The sequence below is a fragment of the Monodon monoceros genome, unplaced genomic scaffold (genome assembly GCF_005190385.1).
Source record: "Monodon monoceros isolate NGI ecotype Baffin Bay Population unplaced genomic scaffold, NGI_Narwhal_1 Super_Scaffold_19, whole genome shotgun sequence".
Classification (NCBI taxonomy): Eukaryota; Metazoa; Chordata; class Mammalia; order Artiodactyla; family Monodontidae; genus Monodon; species Monodon monoceros.
Window position 1 is genome coordinate 54531514 of NW_021703775.1, and position 6368 is coordinate 54537881.

Below are 6368 nucleotides of genomic sequence, written 5' to 3' on the forward strand. Positions count from 1 at the left end.
GCCTCTGCCAGCCAGCTCCACTCCTAGGATATGCAGGCTGCAGAATGATTCCTGTTCATTCTTTCATGTTATTCCCACACTTCAGAAGTCTGAAGGGAAGCTGAATGTTTGCTGTTCTGGGATCATTTGAAGCTGGGCATACAAAGAGTTCCGAGTCACTTTCAAGTCTGCCCATAGGAAATCTTTCTTGGCAACCAGACAACTAGAATTACTTATTAAAGGCATGTCAAATGAATAAAGACACCTCTGTGAGGAAAACCGCAGAAGCAGTTACTTTTTCTAATATGAATAGGAGGCTAATATCAAATCACCTTTAATTTTTCACTCTTTCTTTGCTGTTTCAATGGCAGGTCAAATCTAATAATACAGATACAATGGAAAACCATTTCTATTTTCATCTATCACAATACATAGTCCCACAGCAGATGTGTGTATCTTAAAAACCAGGGTCTGGAATTTAAACGAGTACCGGCAAACTGACAAGGCTGTTTCATCCAGGAACGTTCTCCTAGATGCCAAGCCTGTGTTGCCTGTGAAATGGAGTAAAGGCTGGTCCTGTCTATAAACCATGCATCCCGCAGAGCCCAGGCCACAACACTTGCCTAAAGGCAAGGATGACCATGAAGACCCAGCCATGAGGACCAGGGGAGAAAGTGGTGTGAAGGCATTTGAAAACATGGGCCTGCTTTCCAGATGTGGGTCACTGAAGGTCCAGTGTACTCTCTTTACTGTGTGGCCTAGATTTAGGGTCACTGGGGATAGATTTGTGGACAGGGGAGCTGGTGACCAACAGGAAGCACTGTATCGTGGTTGGGAGGCTCCAGGATCTTTGTGTGCACATGTGTGTGTGTGTAAAAAGGTTATTTTAATAAGTAAAAATGGCTAAGCTTCCAAAAGTTCTTAAATGGGTTCAAACCCCAGCACTGCTATGTTTTGTGGTTGTAATGGGCAAGCGGCTCGATTTCCCTGGGTCTCAGTTTCCTCATCTATAGAATGAGAACAATAATACCTATTTCACTTGGTTGTTGTGAGTATTAAGTAAGCTAATTCTTTTTTTTTTTTTTCTTTTTTGCGGCACGCGGGCCTCTCACCGCCGTGGCCTCTCCCGTTGCGGAGCACAGGCTCCGGACGCGCAGGCTCAGCGGCCATGGCTCACGGGTCCAGCCGCTCTGTGGCATGTGGGATCCTCCCGGACCGGGGCACGAACCCACATCCCCTGCATTGGCAGGCGGACTCTCAACCACTGCGCCACCAGGGAAGCCCCTAAAGAAGCGAATTCTTACAAAGCACTCAGAACAAATGTTTGACAAGAAGCAAGCTCCCAGTGAGTGTTGACTATTATTGCTAGTATTATCAGCAATATTATTATCCAATAAGGGAAGGGATCTATGGGTGATTTTATGTGTGGGTGGGTCACATAAGCCGAGGACTTTATTTGGGAGGGAGTTTGCTTGGTTGAGAGAAACCAGTCTGGCCCTTTAAGGTGCAGCCAGCTTGGAAGCTCTTCTATTGGGTAGACATGATTTGAACTTCATGGTCAAATGGTGAGGCTGTCCTCACGCAGATGCCCTCCTGGGCAGACAAGTCCATCCACTGGATGCAGAAGTTTTCATCCAGGATCAAAAATACAGAAACCATCGAACTAAGCAAGCTCACTCCAGCCTCAGAATTAACCCCCCTCAGGTGGGTCCTGTGGGACAAGACCCCTTTGAAAGCTTTCTTGTACCATGTGTTTTGTGTGTCTAAGAGATTTGGGTGGCTTTTTCTTAAGGGCCGAGGGGTCATTTTGCAGCATCTGCCCCTTGGTTTAAGTGCAGGCTACCACTGTGGCCTTCTGCCCCTGTCCTTACCTTCAGGTTACCCACCCTGGTCTCTGGGAGCCTCAGGCCCAGCTTGGCTCTCCAGCTTCCTTTCCACGGATGGTGGATCTTCAGCTGGTCGTGGATCTGGCCACGCTGCTGCTCTAGGGTGACAAAGATCCTCTCCTTGACCAAACTCTACTCAGTCTCCTCTGAATTCTCTTCTCAATCAGGCCCTAAACTTCGGGCTTCTGTGTTCATCTCTTCATGGTCCAGGTTTAGCAAGAATCCTGCTGTCAGTTTAGTCAGAATCCTCTGCTCTGGTGATCGGATCACCCTTGTCACCTGATTGCGTTCCTCATCCCCCACCGTCCCCCAGGTAGTGTCTGATCACCGTAGCCTGCCTTCAGCAAGAATCCTGCTAGGTCAGTTTAGCCAGAATTCGCCCCCCTCTGCCCACCCCAGCCCTGATGCTTCCTCTTAGTAATTTTCTATCCACTCATCCCCACCCTGCTCCTTGGCTATAAATTTCCACTTTTCCTTGCTGTACCCAGAATTGAGCCCAATCTCTCTCCACTAACACAAACTCATTTCAGCAGCACCCCCCATCCAGAATAAAATCTATTTTACCATCTTTAACTAATGTCATGAATAATTTTTCTTTGATGGAGATTTCTGAGTTCATTCTGGGAGAGCCAAGATTTGCTGTAGATCATGGTGCCCTAACTTATAGGTACAAATCATGGGATGGGCAAGAGATCTAGCACAGTCTTTAATAAGCAGTTAGTAAAGTAAGATCAGGGGAAACAGCCAGGGAATTCGAGAGGACTCTTAGCCTTTTCTGCCCTTCTTATCTCCATGTTTGGTATTTTTAGGTGCAATCACTGTTTAATGAACTTACCAATCAATATCACTGTGGCCTAAATTACATGCATAATTTTGTGGGTTTTTTGGCTTGCTTTGCTTACACTCCCTCTTTGTTTCAAAAAAGGGTCTGAGGTGACTAACTTGTCTGTGTAGTACCGAAAATGAAGATAGAAATGGAAAACTTGAGGTGACTAACTTGTCTGTGTAGTACCGAAAATGAAGATAGAAATGGAAAACTTCACTCAGATTCTGGAATATGGCCGTGTGTTTAAATGCTTGCCTTTGTGAATCAAGGCAGGGAGTTGGTTGACTGGATTTTTAAAAAGACTAGTTGTGGTGTTCTGGAAACACAGCCTAAGGCTTTTGACAAGGATGGAGCCTGTGTGTGTGCACATGTGTGTATTTCTGTGTAGAGTGTGTGGGCCTGAGCTAATGAAGCAGAAAATGAAAAGGCAGAAATGCCTGTGTGCCTTCTCTGGGCCAGGTGTTTTATTTCATTTACTCCTTGTAACAAACCGAGGAAGCAGGTATTATTATTATTATTATTACACAAGAGGAAACTGAGGTGAAGAAAGGTGAGATAGTCCCCCTCAAGCTCCAATACCAAGTAAGAGAAAGAACTGTGACCCAAACCAGGTTGTGACTCTGCAGGCTGGGCTCTTTCCACTTGGAGAAGTGGGGGGCCAGACGAGAGGAAGAGAGCTGGGTAGGGATGGGAGTGGGAGGAAGAAGGAGAGAAGACACCCCTGGGACAGGTCTAAAAATCCCGGAGAACTATAGAGTGAAGTCTGAGCCATGGTGCAAACTTGGCCCCCGGTACCCCTAACTCTCAGACAACTTACAGTCTGCAAGTCTGCTCTCTCCCGTCCCCTACTCCTCTCCCTTCCTCTTCTCCCTCTTTGCCTGCCTGCCGAGAGGACTATTTGTCCAATGTTGGAATCTGCATCTCACGTGTGTGGAACTGGGCTCCCGCGGTGTTGGTAGATGTCGGGACTCTGCTTAGGGGCTGCTGCCAGGGCAGGGGGCAAGTCCCCCAGTCCCTGTCCCGAGCTGGGTTACCTGTGGGAGGGTGCCCGGGCCACAGGGGTGGAGCGGGGTTGGAGCGGCTGCTCTGCCTGGGGCAAAAGTCTCCCAGCATCTCGATGCAGCCAGCCTGCATCCATCTGCCTCATTTCCTGTGCATCCTCCAGCGCGCAGTGCAGACTCTTGGCTGGGGACAGTTGGTTCTCCTCCGCCAGTCACCGGCGCTCGACAGGAGTCATCCAGATGTAGCTGTGACGATATGGCTTTCATCTTCCTCCGAGGAGGCCCCGTGGGAGGGAAACCCCCTCTCTCCCCCTCCAGCCCACATCCCTCTTCCCGGGACGGCACGCTGTCACCCAAGAGGGGAGGCCCGCGAGCTCGCTCCTGTCTGCCACTTCCCTGGGCTGGGAATCTCTGCAGAACCTTCGTGCCCCAACCCTCCTGAGCAAAGAGCCAAGCCAGGGTAAGCCTGTGCATATAGGGCCTCAATTTGAGATCAGATTCACAAATTTAATTTCCTATTCCTTAATTTAATTCTGCATATAAGTTTTGTTTTTATTATTTACATGGGTTCCCTTTAATGATTCCAAATTGCTGCTGCCCTCTAGCAGTATTTTGTCTTAGGTTAACTTCTTGAAAACCGATCAGCGTTGGAGTTTATTCCGCGCTGGGTTTAGTTATTTTCTGAAACGACGCACAATTAAATTAGAATAATGAACATGCTCTTTAGAGGATTAATTCATAATAAGCAGGCCATGTGCTACAGCTCACAGAAGAAAGGGCACGAGGACCGAAAGCTGGTTTTTTCTGCCTAAATACGAAAAGTACATTCTGCAGAGCAGAACAAATCAGCTAATGACATCCAGAGCGCGGGCCAGCCCCAGAGCGGCACAGAGCTGGCATCTCGAGTTAGCGCAATCCCCACTGATGCCTCTGCCTACCTTCTCTCCCTGAGAAGGCTGGCAGTGGGTGAGCTGCCCGGCTTCTTTCTCCTCTGTACAGCTGCTAGAGGTCAGTGTGGACCTTCTAAATTCGACCCCAGGAAGCCCCAACTTCCACAGTCTGTGGTTTCACAAGCTTTACTCTCGGAGCTTCCCAGAGCCCAGTCATTCATTCATTCTTACATCCAGAGAATGCTTTACTGAGCTCCTCTTATGTACCAGGCATCCATGGGTACCCCCTTGGGATACATCAGTGAAGAAAACAGACAAAGACCCCTTGCTCTCCTGGAGGTTGCATTCCAGCCCTCGGAGACAGACAATAAACAGTAGAAATAATCAGAAAATTCTAGAGTGTGTTAGAAGGTGATAAGTGCCAAGGAGTAAGGGGGTTGAGAATGGTGTGTGCACGCGTGTGTGTGTGTGTGTGTGTGCGTGTGTGTGGTTTGCAATTTTAAATATGATGGGTCAGGGTAGGCTCCTGGAGAAAGTGCCAATTAAGCAAAGACTTGGAAGAAATGAGAAGTGAGTCACTTGCAAGAGCGCCCCAGGGGTCAAGAGTATTCCGGAGAAAAAGGCTGGTAACCACTTAGGGCAAAAGTGTTAAGGTCAGAGTGTGGCTGGTGAGTTGAGGATGGACAAGGCCAGTGGGGTCTGAAAAGAGGGAGTAAGTGAGATGTGAGTGGGACCAGATCCTCTGGGGCCTGGGCTTCTGTGCTGAGTGAATGGGAGGCCATGGCGGGGACTTGAGCAGAGCGGGACATGATCTGACTCACGTAAAAGGGTCTCTGGCTGCTGGCTGAGAAGAGACTTTCTGCGGTGAGGGGGCGTGGCGTGGGTGGAAGCTGCCAGACTTGTCGGAGGCTAGCAGCTTAGGCCTCTAAAACTCTAGCCCCAGGTTGCCCCATTCCATGTTCTCTGGACCCCAGCAAAGTGCTGAGCCCAGGCCTCACAGCCAGGCCTGGAGGCTGAGTCTCCTGCAGCCCCCTGCCTCCCAGTAAAGCAGTTTTCAAGCAGCTGTGAGGCAAGTCTAAAACCGTTATTCTTTTTTGGCCCTGAAGATCCTTCTGCAGCTCCTCCCCACCCCTCCACTGACCCATGGACCAGGAGGCCGGAGCCCGCAATGGAAGGGCACTTCCCGGCAGTGACAGCTTTACGCTGTCCCTTTGGTTGTCTCAGGCTCCTCTGAGAGGGAGATACCCTCTCATCCAGGTAATTGACAAAATGACATCAGAAGGCCTCTGCTGAGCTGCTGCCACAGAAACAGGGGGCAGATCAAAGTAGGAGAGGACCGGTATCTGCAGCATGCGAAGCGAGGAAGAGGTACAGACAAACGGAATGAATAAGTAAGCAGATGAATGATTGATGGCGGTATGAATGATTCATGAATAGATGAATGATTAATGAGTAAACCAGTGTATGGCTCAGAGCTAGTGCCACCTCTCTGCTCTTTGGGTACAGTCTCTCTTGGGAACCAAGGAATAAAGATCGTCCCACGGCCATCACCTCTACAATTCCCTGCTGGAGTTGGGATTGCACTGCTTCTGTCCCCAGAGGCAGTGGAGGCTTTGGCCCCTAACTGGGGCTGCAGGGGTGGGCTGGGGGAAGGAGGCCAGAGCTACTGGGACTGGGATGGAAGATGCCTGGGGCAGCCTGTAGGTTCTGAGGGAGGAGAGCTCTGAGGATCTCATGGGAGGGGAAGGTGTGGGGAAAAGAGGGTGTTTTAAAATGTAGGTTTTAT